Below are 15,179 nucleotides of genomic sequence, written 5' to 3' on the forward strand. Positions count from 1 at the left end.
GAGTGCTATTGTACTTTAACACAGTCACAGACACACACGTTCACACACACACCTTCACACACACACCTACACACCTTCACACACACACCTTCGCACACACACACCTTCACACACACCTTCACACACACACGTTCACGCACACACCTACACACCTTCACACACACACACACACCTTCACACACACACACCTTCACACACACACGTTCACACACCTTCACACACACACCTTCACACACACACACACACACCTACACACACCTTCACACATACACCTACACACACCTTCACACACACACCTTCACACACACACCTACACACACACACCTACCTACACACACCTACACACACCTACACACACACACACACACACACACACACACACACACACACACACACACACACACACACACACACACACACACACACACACACACACACACACACACACACACACACACACACACATTCACACACACACCTTCACACACACACCTTCACACACACACCTTCACACACACACACACTCATACACACCTTCACACACACACACACACCTACACGTTCACACACACAACTTCACACATACAACTTCACACACACACACCTTCACACACACACTCACACACACACATACACACCTTCACACACACACCTTCACACAAGCTAGTGCAGAACCACACATGCTAGCGCACACACACATTCACAGGCTAGTACATACACGTTCACACACTCCCTAGCACGCACACACAAACACACACAAGAGTACGCTAAGACACACACGAACACGCTAAGACACACACTGTGCAGGAACCCATAATACACTTCGGTCAGAAGACAACCTCTAAACTGTAAACATAAAGCTTTTCACAAAACAAACTTTCATTACAACAATGATCATATTTACATCTATTTCCAACACACACACACACACACACACACACACACACACACACACACACACACACACACACACACACACACACACACACACACACACACACACACACACACACACACACACACACACACACCAGCGTCTTAAGACATTCTATGATGACAGATGGCTTTAGAACTGTTCAGACACAGGCCAACTATCCTTGCTGCTAGGCAACTGTAAGAGCTTCAGCCAATCGGTTAGCAGGGCTTGGGACCACGTCCAATCACCTCTCAGGCATATCAAAGATTCCGCCCCTTTACGACCTCCCTCCTCTGATTGGATCAGGGCCCTGTCAGTCCAGCCAGCGACCCAGCCCTCTCTCTGATATGTCCCTGATTCGCAGAGTTTGTTTCCCAATCCTGTTCCCTGATTGGTTGTCACCTGGGCGGAAGGGGCGTGCCTCAGGCTGTGTCCATGTCCATGTGACAGGGGTTACTTCCTGTCTCCAGGGCGGTCCGGTAGAGCTTCAGAAAGTGGCGGTAGTGCGGAAAGCAGCCAAGCCACGCCTCTCCGAACCGCACTGCCCCCGTGAACAGGAAGTCCCCCTTCTCCCTCGGCTGCAGCCGGCACCGCAGGGGCGTGTTCAGACGTCCGGACCACCCCTTTCCTCTGGCTCCGTCCCAAGAGAACACTCCGCTCTTCTGATGGAACAGGCGGCTTAGCGTCACGGCAACGGAGGAGTGGTCTGATGACGAGGGCGTGTCAACGCCACGGATACTGCCACGACCCACTGGAGAGAAAGAGGGAGGGAGAGAGATATGGGGAGGAGAGAGAGAGGAGAGAGATATATGGGGAGGAGAGGGAGGAGAGATATGGGGAGGAGAGGGAGGAGAGCGATATGGGGAGGAGAGAGATATGGGGAGGAGAGGGAGGAGAGATATGGGGAGGAGAGGGAGGAGAGAGATAGATATGGGGAGGAGAGAGATATGGGGAGGAGAGAGAGGAGAGAGATATATGGGGAGGAGAGGGAGGAGAGATATGGGGAGGAGAGGGAGGAGAGATATGGGGAGGAGAGGGAGGAGAGATATGGGGAGGAGAGGGAGGAGAGATATGGGGAGGAGAGGGAGGAGAGAGATATGGGGAGGAGAGAGATATGGGGAGGAGAGAGAGGAGAGAGATATATGGGGAGGAGAGGGAGGAGAGATATGGGGAGGAGAGGGAGGAGAGATATGGGGAGGAGAGGGAGGAGAGAGATATGGGGAGGAGAGGGACGAGAGATATGGGGAGGAGAGGGAGGAGAGAGATATGGGGAGGAGAGAGAGGAGAGAGATATGGGGAGGAGAGGGAGGAGAGATATGGGGAGGAGAGGGAGGAGAGAGATATTGGGAGGAGAGGGGGAGAGAGATATTGGGAGGAGAGGGGGAGAGAGATATGGGGAGGAGAGGGGGAGAGAGATATGGGGAGGAGAGGGAGGAGAGAGATATGGGGAGGAGAGGGGGAGAGAGATATGGAGAGGAGAGGGGGAGAGGGAGGAAAGAGATATGGGGAGGAGAGAGATATGGGGAGGAGAGGGAGGAGAGAGATATGGGGAGGAGAGGGGGAGAGAGATATGGGGAGGAGAGGGAGGAGAGAAATATGGGGAGGAGAGGGAGGAGAGAGATATGGGGAGGAGAGGGGGAGAGAGATATGGAGAGGAGAGGGGGAGAGGGAGGAAAGAGATATGGGGAGGAGAGAGATATGGGGAGGAGAGGGAGGAGAGAGATATGGGGAGGAGAGGGGGGAGAGAGATATGGGGAGGAGAGGGAGGAGAGAAATATGGGGAGGAGAGGGGGGAGAGAGATATGGGGAGGAGAGGGGGGAGAGGGAGGAGAGAGATATGGGGAGGAGAGAGAGAAGAGAGATATGGGGAGGAGAGAGGGAGAGTGATGAGAAGGGTTGTTCATGTCCTTTACAGCTGGTGCTGTTTGTGACTGTGTTCTAAATCAAATCAAATAACATTTGTCCCAGGCTTGGGAAACAACAGGTGGAGACTAACAGTGAAATGCTTACTGACGGGCCCTTCACAACAATGCAGAGAGAAACATTTTAAAGTAACAGAAAAATAACACAAGTAACTTGGCGATACACACGTTGTACCAGTACTGAGTCTATGATAACATGACTATACACACAGGATACCAGTACTGAGTCTATGATAACATGACTATACACACAGGGTACCAGTACTGAGTCTATGATAACATGACTATACACACAGGGTACCAGTACTGAGTCTATGATGTGTATAGTCACCTGTGTGTGTGTATTGGTGTTGTGCGTAACCTGTGTGTGTTGTGTTGTTGTGCGTAACCTGTGTGTGTTGTGTTGTTGTGCGTAACCTGTGTGTGTTGTGGTGGTGTGCGTAACCTGTGTGTGTTGTGGTGGTGTGCGTAACCTGTGTGTGTTGTGGTGGTGTGCGTAACCTGTGTATGTTGTGGTGGTGTGCGTAACCTGTGTGTGTTGTGGTGGTGTGCGTAACCTGTGTCTGTTGTGGTGTTGTGCGTAACCTGTGTGTGTGTGTGCGTAACCTTTGTGTGTTGTGGTGTTGTGCGTAACCTGTGTGTGTGTGTTGTGGTGTTGTGTGTGTGTGCTTACCAAAGTCGCTGGTACATACCGCCATCAGGATCTGGTCATCTGTGCAGGGTGTACAGGAGGCTGAGAGAGAGACATGAGACACATCACATATACACCACCACACACCACCACACACCACCACCATACACCACCACCATACACCACCATACCCCACCACACACCACCACCATACACCACCACACACCCCACCACCATACCCCACCATACACACCCCACCACCATATACCACCATACACCACCACACACCACCATACTCCACCACACACCACCATACACCATACCCCACCACACACCACCATACACCACCACCATACTCCAACACACACCCCCACACACCACCACACCCCACCACCATACACCACCACACACCCCACCACACACCCCACCACCATACACCACCACACTCCACCACCATTCACCACACACCCCACCACCATACACCACCATACACCACCACACTCCACCACCATTCACCACACACCCCACCACCATACACCACCACCACACACCCCACCACACACACCACCACCACCATACACCACCACACACCCCCACACACCATACACCACCACACTCCACCACCATACACCACCACACACCACCACCACCATACACCACCACACACCCCCACACACCATACACCACCACACTCCACCACCATTCACCACACACCCCACCACCATACACCACCACCACACACCCCACCACACACACCACCACCACCATACACCACCACACACCCCCACACACCATACACCACCACACTCCACCACCATACACCACCACACACCACCACCACCATACACCACCACACACCCCCACACACCATACACCACCACACTCCACCACCATACACCACCACACACCACCACCACCACACACCCCCACACACCATACACCACCACCATACACCACCACACACCCCCACACACCATACACCACCACACTCCACCACCATTCACCACCACACCCCACCACACACACCACCACCACCATACACCACCACACACCCCACCACACACCCCACCACCATACACCACCACACTCCACCACCATTCACCACACACCCCACCACCATACACCACCACCACCATACACCACCACACACCCCACCACACACCCCACCACACACCCCACCACCATACACCACCACACTCCACCACCATTCACCACCACACCCCACCACACACACCACCACCACCATACACCACCACACACCCCACCACACACCCCACCACCATACACCACCACACTCCACCACCATTCACCACACACCACCACCACCATACACCACCACACACCCCCACACACCATACACCACCACACTCCACCACCATTCACCACCACACCCCACCACACCCCACCACACACACCACCACCACCATACACCACCACACACCCCACCACCATACACCACCACACTCCACCACCATTCACCACACACCCCACCACCATACACCACCACCACACACCCCATTTTTTACTATTTTCTCCATTGTAGAATAATAGTGAAGACATCAAAACTATGAAATAGCCTGGAGGTGTGTTGGGTCAAAACTATGAAATAGCCTGGAGGTTTGTTGGGTCATTGACCTGTTGAAAACAAATGATAGTCCCACTAAGCCCAAACCAGATGGGATGGCGTAACGCTGCAGAATGCTGTGGTAGCCATGCTGGTTAAGTGTGCCTTGAATTCTAAATTAATCTCAGACAATGTCACCAGCAATATTCCGCCACACCATAACACCTCCTCCTCCATGCTTTACGGTGTGAAATACACAAACAGAGATCATCCATACATCCACACCATAACACCTCCTCCTCCATGCTTTACGGTGTGAAATACACAAACAGAGATCATCCATACATCCACACCATAACACCTCCTCCTCCATGCTTTACGGTGTGAAATACACAAACAGAGATCATCCATACATCCACACCATAACACCTCCTCCTCCATGCTTTACGGTGTGAAATACACAAACAGAGATCATCCATACATCCACACAGCGTCTCACAAAGACACGGAGGTTGGAACCAAAAATCTCCAATTTAGACTCCAGACCAAAGGACACATTTCCACCGGTGTCTAATGTCCATTGCTCGTGTTTCTTGGCCCAAGCAAGTCTCTTCTTCTTATTGGGGTCCTTTAGTAGTGGTTTCTTTGCAGCAATTCAACCATGAAGGCCTGATTCATGTAGTCTCCGCTGAACAGTTGATGTTGTGATGTGTCTGTTACCTGAACTCTGTGAAGCATTTATTTGGGCTGCAATTTCTGAGGCTGGAAACTTTAATGAACTTATCCTCTGCAGCAGAGGTAACTCTGGGTCTTCCCTTCCTGTGGTGGTCCTCATGAGAGCCAGTTTCATCATAGTGCTTGATGGTTTTGCAACTGCGCTTGAAGAAACGTTGAAAGCGAATTGACTGACCTTCATGTCTTAAAGTAATGATGGACTGTTGTCTCTCTTTGCTTATTTGAGCTGTCCTTGGACTTGGTCTTTTACCAAATAGGGCTATATTCTGTATAACCCCCCCCTCCCCTGTCACAACTCAACGTTTCCTTCTGAAATACTCTAAGAAGGAGAGAAATGATCTTTTAAAAAGGCACACCTGTTAATTGAAATGCATTCCAGGTGACTAACTCATTAAGCTGATTGAGAGAATGCCAAGAGTGTGCAAAGCTGTCATCAAGGCAAAGGGTGGCTATTTTAAAAATCTCAAATATAAAATATATTTTGATTTGTTTAACACTTTTTTGGTTACTGCATGATTCCATATAGAAAATAGTACAAATAAAGAAAAGCCCTTGAATTAGTAGGTTTTCTAAAACGGTTGACCGGTCATGTACAACACTAGCATCAGATATAAAGAAGACTTCTTTCCCTCCCCAATCCATCCCTCACTTCCTGAGAGAGGGGAGAGGTGTGAGAGGGGGATGTCTGGTTCTCTCACCCCCTTGTTGTTCCCCCTAGCTCTATTTGGGGTAGAGAGGGAGGGGTGAGGCAAGAGAGGGGGAGGAATGAGGGATGAGGAGGAAGAGAGAGAGGAATGAGGGAGAGAGGGAGGAATGAGGAGGGAGAGAGGGAGGGGTGAGGAGGGAGGGATGAGGAAGGAGAGAGAGAGGGAGGGATGAGAAGGGAGAGAGGGAGGGATGAGGAGGGAGAGAGAGGGAGGGATGAGAAGGAGGGGTGAGAAGGGAGAGAGGGAGGGATGAGAAGGGAGAAAGGGAGGGGTGAGAAGGGAGAGAGGGAGGGGTGAGAAGGGAGAGAGGGAGGGGTGAGGAGGGAGAGAGGGAGGGATGAGAAGGGAGAGAGGGAGGGATGAGAAGGGAGAGAGGGAGGGATGAGAAGGGAGAGAGGGAGGGGTGAGAAGGGAGAGAGGGAGGGGTGAGGAGGGAGGAATGAGGAGGGAGAGAGGGAGGGATGAGATGGATGTCTATGGGGGAGGGTACAAGATTAAGGATTTTCGTGTGTGTGTGTGTGTGTGTGTGTGTGTGTGTGTGTGTGTGTGTGTGTGTGTGTGTGTGTGTGTGTGTGTGTGTGTGTGTGTGTGTGTGTGTGTGTGTGTGTGTGTGTGTGTGTGTGTGTGTGTGTGTGTGTGTGTGTGTGTGTGTGTGTGTGTGAGAGAGAGAGAGAGAGAGTGAAACAACAGGTAGGAGAGGGTAGTCAGGGTGGTAACCTTTGACCCTGTCTGCCAGTAAAACAACTATTAAACACACACAGTCTTTCTCTTTGTCTGTCAATGGTTTTATGGTGCACACATACCTGTACTAGGCAGATACAAAACATATCTCTCTCTCTTTCACCCTCCCTCCATACCTGTACCAGGCAGATACAAAACATATCTCTCTCTCTTTCACCCTCCCTCCATACCTGTACCAGGCAGATACAAAACATATCTCTCTCTCTTTCACCCTCCCTCCATACCTGTACCAGGCAGATACAAAACATATCTCTCTCTCTCTTTCACCCTCCCTCCATACCTGTACTAGGCAGATACAAACCTTTCTCTCTCTCCATACCTGTACTAGGCAGATACAAAACATATCTCTCTCTCTCTTTCACCCTCCCTCCATACCTGTACTAGGCAGATACAAACCTTTCTCTCTCTCCCGTTCTCCCTCCCTCCAACTCTCCCTCCCTCCATTCTCCATCTGACCAATCATATCCTCTCCCTGTCTTGCAGCAGACACCACCGATTGACAGCTGGATGATGATTGGCTGACCCCTGGGCTTGACCCCAGTGTGACCTGTTGATTAGCCTGCTTGTATTTATAAGTCAGAGAGGGAGACGAGAGAGAGAGGAGGGAGGGAGATGGGAGAGAGAGGAGGGAGGGAGATGGGAGAGAGAGGAGGGAGGGAGATGGGAGAGAGAGGAGGGAGGGAGATGGGAGAGAGAGGAGGGAGGGAGATGGGAGAGAGAGGAGGGAGGGAGATGGGAGAGAGAGGAGGGAGGGAGATGGGAGAGAGAGGAGAGAGACGGGTGAGAAGACAGGGGGATAGAGGACAGCAGTAAGAGAGGGAGGGGGGTGTCTGGTCCGGTCTGTCTCTTGAGTGACAGCAGGGCTGTGGATGTGTGGGTCTGGGCTAGACTGCTTTATTAGGCTAGACAGACAGACACCCTGTTTAACTCCTGTCATCTCCTGCCCCCCCACACACACACACACATTTCTACCTCGGCCTCCCCTTCTTCAGCCAACACAAGACCTATTAAATGTGTCTAGGGGTCCGTTGAACCAGTGGTTCATTCTTCCTCCTCTCTCTGGACTCTGTCACTGACTCTGTCCATCTGTCATGTTACTTTGTACAGCCCTTGATCAGGGGAACGGGTTCTATCGCCTGGGTTCTACCATGGAATGTGTGTCTTACCAGGTCCAGTGTTTAGGTGTGTGTGTGTGTTGGTCTCTTACCAGGTCCAGTGTTCAGGTGTGTGTGTGTGTTGGTCTCTTACCAGGTCCAGTGTTCAGGTGTGTGTGTGTGTTGGTCTCTTACCAGGTCCAGTGTTCAGGTGTGTGTGTGTGTTGGTCTCTTACCAGTGTTCAGTGTTCAGGTGTGTGTGTGTGTGTGTTGGTCTCTTACCAGTGTTCAGTGTTCAGGTGTGTGTGTGTGTTGGTCTCTTACCAGTGTTCAGTGTTCAGGTGTGTGTGTGTGTGTGTTGGTCTCTTACCAGTGTTCAGTGTTCAGGTGTGTGTGTGTGTTGGTCTCTTACCAGGTCCAGTGTTCAGGTGTGTGTGTGTGTCTCTTACCAGTGCCAGTGTTGAGGTGTGTGTGTGTGTCTCTTACCAGTGCCAGTGTTGAGGTGTGTGTGTGTGTCTCTTACCAGTGCCAGTGTTGAGTGTGTGTGTGTGTGTGTGTGTGTGTGTGTGTGTGTGTGTGTGTGTGTGTGTGTGTGTGTGTGTGTGTGTGTGTGTGTGTGTGTGTGTGTGTGTGTGTGTGTGTGTGTGTGTGTGTGTGTGTGTGTGTGTGTGTGTGTGTGTGTGTGTGTGTGTCTCTTACCAGTGCCAGTGTTGAGGTGTGTGTGTGTGTGTTGGTCTCTTACCAGTGCCAGTGTTGAGGTGTGTGTGTGTGTGTGTGTTGGTCTCTTACCAGTGCCAGTGTTGAGGTGTGTGTGTGTGTGTGTGTTGGTCTCTTACCAGTGCCAGTGTTGAGGTGTGTGTGTGTGTTGGTCTCTTACCAGGTCCAGTGTTGAGGTGTGTGTGTGTTGGTCTCTTACCAGGTCCAGTGTTGAGGTGTGTGTGTGTTGGTCTCTTACCAGGTCCAGTGTTGAGGTGTGTGTGTGTTGGTCTCTTACCAGGTCCAGTGTTGTGTGTGTGTGTGTGTGTGTGTGTGTGTGTGTGTGTGTGTGTGTGTGTGTGTGTGTGTGTGTGTGTGTGTGTGTGTGTGTGTGTGTGTGTGTGTGTGTGTGTGTGTGTGTGTGTGTTGGTCTCTTACCAGTGCCAGTGTTGAGGTGTGTGTGTGTCTTGGTCTCTTACCAGGTCCAGTGTTGAGGTGTGGGTACAGATGAGCTCCAGGTCCGTGGCTGGCCACCAGTTCATACTGAAACACTGTGATCCTCTTGCTGATGTCCTGCTGGCCCACTGCCTCTATGAACAGCGCCCCTCTGTCAGGGAGAAACACTGCACCCTGCCATGCGCCTGGAAATATAACAAACATGATTAAATACGTACTGGTGTGATGACACTGAGATAATCATTTTCACATGAGTACTTTATGAACATATCAACAATTATATTTACAGTGGTTAAACTTAAGCATGTGTTTTCTGCCTATGTAACCTGCTCTGTGCTGTTCTCAGTCAGGTTACTGTGAAATATCTGTGCTGTTCTCAGTCAGGTTAGAAATATCTGTGCTGTTCTCAGTCAGGTTACTGTGAAATATCTGTGCTGTTATCAGTCAGGTTACTGTGAAATATCTGTGCTGTTATCAGTCAGGTTACTGTGAAATATCTGTGCTGTTATCAGTCAGGTTACTGTGAAATATCTGTGCTGTTATCAGTCAGGTTACTGTGAAATATCTACTTCTGATGTAAAAAAGGGATTTATGAATAAACGTGACTGACCGACTGAATGACCGACCGACTGAATGACTGACCGACTGATTGACTGAATGACTGACCATCTACCTGTTCTGTCTCAGACATCAGCAGGCGGAGCTGTCCAGCTCTCTCCAGGTAGAGGTGTGATCCGCGGGAGTCTGTCTGGGGCTTGATGCAGGCGTGCAGGCCGGGGGAAGCCCCAGACGTGGGCTCCGTGTTGGGCCGCAGGTTGACGATGAGGGCCCCAGTAGGATAGAGCCACTCTAGACTGCCCTGGGAGCAACGCAGGTATACCTGCTCCACATCACGGGAGTGAGACTCATGGGTCAGACCACTGGGAGAGGAGAGAGGGAGAGAGAGAGGGAAGGTGAGAGGGAGAGAGGGAGGAGGAGAGAGGGAGGAGGAGAGAGGGAGAGAGGGAGGAGGAGAGAGGGAGAGAGGGAGGAGGAGAGAGGGAGAGAGGGAGGAGGAGAGGTTATGATGATGAGGAGGGAGGAGAGGTTATGATGATGAGGGAGGGGAGGTTATGATGATGAGGGAGGGGAGGTTATGATGATGAGGGAGGAGAGGTTATGATGATGAGGGAGGGGGAGAGGTTATGATGATGAGGGAGGGGAGAGGTTATGATGATGAGGGAGGGGGAGAGGTTATGATGATGAGGGAGGGGAGAGGTTATGATGATGAGGAGGGAGGAGAGGTTATGATGATGGGGGAGGGGGAGAGGTTATGATGATGAGGGAGGGGGAGAGGTTATGATGATGAGAGAGGGGAGAGGTTATGATGATGAGGAGGGAAGAGAGGTTATGATGATGGGGGAGGAGGAGAGGTTATGATGATGAGGGAGGGGGAGAGGTTAGGATGATGGGGAGGAGAGGTTATGATGATGAGGGAGGAGGAGAGGTTATGATGATGAGGGAGGGGGAGAGGTTATGATGATGAGGGAGGGGGAGAGGTTAGGATGATGGGGGAGGAGAGGTTTATGATGGGGGAGGAGAGGTTATGATGATGAGGAGGAGAGGTTATGATGATGAGGGAGGGGGAGGTTAGGATGATGGGGGAGGAGAGGTTATGATGATGAGGGAGGAGGAGAGGTTATGATGATGAGGGAGGGGGAGAGGTTATGATGATGAGGGAGGGGGAGAGGTTAGGATGATGGGGGAGGAGAGGTTATGATGATGGGGGAGGAGAGGTTATGATGATGAGGGAGGAGAGGTTATGATGATGAGGGAGGGGAGAGGTTAGGATGATGGGGGAGGAGAGGTTATGATGATGAGGAGGAGGAGAGGTTATGATGATGAGGGAGGAGGAGATGTTATGATGATGAGGGAGGGGGAGAGGTTATGATGATGAGGAGGAGGAGAGGTTATGATGATGAGGGAGGAGGAGAGGTTAGGATGATGGGGGAGGAGAGGTTATGATGATGGGGAGGAGAGGTTATGATGATGGGGGAGGAGAGGTTATGATGATGGGGGAGGAGAGGTTATGATGATGGGGAGGAGAGGTTATGATGATGAGGGAGGAGAGGTTATGATGATGAGGGAGGGAGGTTATGATGATGAGGTTATGATGATGAGGGAGGAGAGGTTATGATGATGAGGGAGGAGAGGTTATGATGATGAGGGGGGAGAGGTTATGATGATGGGGGAGGAGAGGTTATGATGATGAGGGAGGAGAGTTTATGATGATGAGGGAGGAGAGGTTATGATGATGAGGGAGGAGAGGTTATGATGATGAGGGAGGAGGAGAGGGTAGAGGGGGATAGAAGAGGTTAGGAAACTTGTTATGAATATATTTGATGTTTGAGGAAGCAATGTTGTTGGTCATAAACATGAACACAACAAACATATTTAACAGTTAACTTCCTATGCATGATACCTTATCACTTAGTTAAGAGGTCGTTTAAAGAGCAACTTGATTACAGCATGAGTCTCTCTCTCTCTATAAACTGTGACCCGATGTGACCAATACCCGGAGCGCAGGGGAGGGAGGATGTGGTCGGTTATCTGGGATGCGCGCACTTTAAGATCAGTAAAAGATAAACACTTTAAGATCAGTAAAAGATAAACACTTTAAGATCAGTAAAAGATAAACACTTTAAGATCAGTAAAAGATAAACACTTTAAGATCAGTAAAAGATAAACACTTTAAGATCAGTAAAAGATAAACACTTTAAGATCAGTAAAAGATAAACACTTTAAGATCAGTAAAAGATAAACGTGTTCGAAGTTGATATCTTCAAATGAAAACCGCACCGCGGCGCGGCAACATTACAGGAGTGGCTGCGCACTCACTATCTGGAGGGTGCCATGCTATATACAATAGCCTAGAACACAGTTTTTATGAGTATGTGAAAGGTAAGGTATGAACTCAACACGAGATGTAGCGCTGAAAACCTATTATGTCCCCTCTGACGGCTCCACGGTCCAAGCGCCCAACCCAAGCTCTCCTTTTCCCTCTGGTGGCTCCACGGTCCAAGCGCCCAAACCAAGCTCTCCTTTTGGCGCACGCACGGAGATTTGGTATATTGAACTGGAACATTTCAAAATATGTTATCGTGTTTTCTTTGAATATTATGGCACGCCGCCAATTGGAGCTCACATCGCTATAGGCTACAGGACAGGAGAAACAAACACGTTCCCTATGCAAATCCATCAGGCCTAAACTGCATAACGCATGTATAAACACAATCTCATTGTATAAGGAAGGACGTCTCCCTCCCTCCCTCCCTCCCTCCCTCCCTCCCTCCCTCCCTCCCTCCCTCCCTCCCTCCCTCCCTCCCTCCCTCACTCTCACAGAGGCTGGGGGTGTCAAGGGGTTCACCCCCCGGGGTTCACCCCCCCCTTCCCCCCGTTTATTGCAAAAACATATGAAATGCATCAGACTTAATCTATCCAACCTGTTTGCACCTACACATATGCTGTGGTCTCGCTGTTCAGGACATTATTGCGCAACATCTGGAAGTGCAGGGAGGAAACGAGGGTTTCCATAACATCTACCGTTGTTGGACTGACTGTATCAGCCTGTTATACTGGTTCCTAGCAACACTGCCATAGACTATTACCCAACACTCCTTTAACCACTCGGCAACAGGATTGTAGGCTTATAGTCTACATCCTATAAGGGTTAATAAAACGTGTCGAATAACACACATGCAATAATAAACGTATAGCCTACCTTCCTCTCCAGCTGCACTGGTCGCTGGTGTACTGCGCCGAGGCGACCCTACAGAGAAACACAGCCGCTACCCAGTGCGCTAAACCTGGCCACAGCATGGTTGACCAACCGCTCCTCCGCCCCAGTATGGTCAGACCACGTCCCGCCTTTCAGTAACCACAAAAATCCACCAATAAATCCTGCAAGTGACTATTTATTCACATCGTGGTCTCTGGAAAGAAGGTTACGGGTCCATCAGAATCAACAGTTCTGTTTTGTACCGTAAAAGTTCAGTTTCATTTCGACAGGATGGATTATCCGTGTAAAACCGTTGGGAGCCTCCGGCAGTAGACTGGTGACTAACAGACAGGAGGAAGTCCTGACATTAATAACGAACTTCTGCTGCTGCCTGGGCTCCAGCTCCGCACACGTCACCCCGCCCAGACTCGTGCCAGCAGCTGACTCCTCCGCTTGAGTGACACGCTCCAAACCACGCCCCGAGCGGACGAACTTCTCCGTCTCTCGCTCAGTGTGAATGTGTGTGTGTGTGCGTCTTAACGCGGACATGCACGGATTCTCTTGGCGCCACATCCAGATAGCTCTTATAAATATTAGTACGGCAGCACGCGCAGGTCTGAAAATAGCCTACATCAGCGTCGTGTTGCAGAGCAGTAAATATCCACTCACTCACACACAAATATGCACACGCACAAATTCAAAACACCTTCACACAGCCCCCGCGGGGTGAGAAACAGTAACCACTTGCACCGATATATTAGAGTAATACAGATCAATAAACTCGTGTGTAATTGCCTACAATGTGTATCTTAATTAAACGGTTTTGAGATAATATAGCTCATACGTGTAAGAAGCGTCTGCTTTATTTGTTTGTATACTAAATAGCCGATTAGTAATAGACATAGGACTAGATTGGAGGGCCCTGAAGTCTATATTCTGGAAACCAATGAGCGAAGCAGATTCCTGTGCTCTCCATCTGTTCTGACCCGACAGCTAGTCACACTAAACGCCCCCTTGGTTCTGGGGCGCTTTTCCCGTGAGAAAACAGTCAGAACGTCAACCGTGTAACCGACTTGTCACATTCCCTCCCCCTGACAGCTTCAGAAATGTAACACATTTAGAGAAATATCAACATGTACCACACACACACACACACACACACACACACACACACACACACACACACACACACACACACACACACACACACACACACACACACACACACACACACACACACACACACACACACACACACACACACACACACACACACACACACACACACGTTATTATCTCTAACTCTATAGAAAGGTTTTAACCATGTATAATAAATATATAGTCTGTGATCTATTATGGCTATAAACACATTTTAACATAATTATAACACCATTTCTATTTGATTTATCCTTTATTTAACTTGGCAAGTCAGTTGAAGAACAAATTCTTATTTACAATGACAGCCTACCGGGGAACAGTGGGTTAACTGCCTTGTTTAGGGGCAGAAGGACAGATTTTTTTTACCTTGTCAGCTCAGGGATTTGATCTTGCAACCTTTCAGTTACTAGTCCAACACTCTAACCACTAGGCTACCTTATAAACACATAGCACACTATAAACCCTCTATAAACACACTAACTAAAGTCAGAGATGCCTGAAGACTAGAGCTGCTCAAAGGCTGTAATCAGAGTCCTAAATGTAGCAGTAGTAGTTAATCAATCAATCAACGTTATTTTATAAAGCCCTTTTTACATCAGCAGTTGTTGCTCTACAGACACCCAGCCTCAAACCCCCACAGAGCAGCAGTACAGATGTATAACATCAGCAGTTGTTGCTCTACAGACACCCAGCCTCAAACCCCCACAGAGCAGCAGTACAGATGTATAACATCAGCAGTTGTTGCTCTACAGACACCCAGCCTCAAACCCCCACAGAGCAGCAGTACAGATGTATAACATCA

At 49.8% G+C, this 15,179-nt stretch overlaps 1 pseudogene; it reads right to left on the bottom strand.

The window, feature by feature from the left end:
• Positions 1-643: 643 nt before the first annotated feature.
• LOC124018658 lies at positions 644-13,929 on the bottom strand (annotated as a pseudogene).
• Positions 13,930-15,179: the final 1,250 nt, after the last annotated feature.

Source organism: Oncorhynchus gorbuscha, unplaced genomic scaffold (genome assembly GCF_021184085.1).
Source record: "Oncorhynchus gorbuscha isolate QuinsamMale2020 ecotype Even-year unplaced genomic scaffold, OgorEven_v1.0 Un_scaffold_554, whole genome shotgun sequence".
Taxonomy (NCBI): domain Eukaryota; kingdom Metazoa; phylum Chordata; class Actinopteri; order Salmoniformes; family Salmonidae; genus Oncorhynchus; species Oncorhynchus gorbuscha.